Source organism: Gavialis gangeticus, unplaced genomic scaffold (genome assembly GCF_001723915.1).
Source record: "Gavialis gangeticus isolate Ggan-Ray unplaced genomic scaffold, GavGan_comp1, whole genome shotgun sequence".
Taxonomy (NCBI): domain Eukaryota; kingdom Metazoa; phylum Chordata; order Crocodylia; family Gavialidae; genus Gavialis; species Gavialis gangeticus.
This window is the reverse complement of record NW_017729015.1, coordinates 6,704,921-6,706,177: the sequence shown is the minus strand read 5'-3', so window position 1 is coordinate 6,706,177 and position 1,257 is coordinate 6,704,921. Positions and strand designations below refer to the sequence as shown.

The 1,257-nt window shown below is 42.7% G+C and overlaps 1 long non-coding RNA gene across 1 annotated transcript in view; it reads left to right on the top strand.

Annotated features, from left to right (window-relative positions):
* Positions 1 to 359, top strand: part of LOC109294249 — a 12,262-nt gene extending 11,903 nt beyond the window's left edge. The window contains exon 3 of the long non-coding RNA XR_002096491.1: positions 229 to 359. This is a non-coding gene — a long non-coding RNA (uncharacterized LOC109294249). The remainder of the gene's footprint in view (positions 1 to 228) is intronic.
* Positions 360 to 1,257: the final 898 nt, after the last annotated feature.

Here is a 1,257-nt window from a genome sequence, read left to right as displayed (position 1 = left end):
ACAAGATTGAGCAATATCCTAGAAATCCTAAAGAGCAAACAGTCTGGCTGAGGTAGCCTTTTGATCACACATCTGAGTTACTGCCAGCTAGATATCTAATCAGATCTCAAGTAGCTTTCTCACAAGCATCTTCCAAAGGTAGGTGAAGTTTCCCTCTGGAGTCAGGCCATTTCTAGCTCATGAGTTTTGGGGGAGAGAGCCAGTTTCAGATGGTAAAGCTCCTCTGAGTCCTTCGCATGGCTGCTGCCCCCTCCTCCTGGGCACTCTTAACTTACATAGCCCCCGTGACCTCATTCACTTAGTCCAGTGGAGGCCAGCTCTGGTTAGCTGTTGGCCAACCAATTTGAAATACATCACTAGTTGCCAGGCATACTCTAGCCCCCCAGGTAGATGCCCCTCACCCAGGTAGCCGATACCAGTCACATAGGCAGAGGGAGCGGGTTTCCCCCCTCCCTCAGGAATGTAGCCAGCTCAGGTTACCTAAAGAGATAGGGTAAGGTGTGTCTCCTCTGCTGGGCCCATCCTAATCACATTGTCACAGGGCAGAAATTTTGGGGAGAAACAAAGGGGGCTTCCTGCCACTGGCTGCATAGTCATTACTGCACAGTCATTTAGTACTTGTAAAACCAAGTATTAAATGACTGTGCAGTAACCCAAGTTACTGTGCAGTAAGGCCAACGAATGTCTTTTCCATGACGCTACTGTTCAATATCTGAATACTACTATGCAGTAGCATCACATCATGGTTGTTGTCAAGCGACACTACTGCACAGTCAGCATCTCATTGAAATCAGTTGTTAGAAATGGAGGACTACTGACCAAAAAGTTTATCAATGAAACATCACACACGTTGGGGAATTCAGAGTTAATCAAACCTCCTAGGGCAACATTTTTTCTGAGATATACATGAGGGATTGAAAAATGTTACATATATGCATCTCTTGTAGAAAATGGTGCTGTGTAAACATAAATCTGCACCATGCAATTCAGCTTATTTATACAACATTACTAGCAAAACAGCATCAAAATTCATCTAGGGGTAATAATACAGAAATAGAAAAAGCCACTTATTTGCCTTCTCATTTGTAGAGAAAAAAGCAGTTCCTTTCCATAATATTAAACTGCACTACATGCTGAATAGTATTATCATATTCCCCTGTGTTTTGTCACCATATAATGAAACTCTTATTACAAATCATCTATGAAAGAGATACCACTGTGGAAGCAGCCTTACAAATATTCAAGATACTGAGGAAG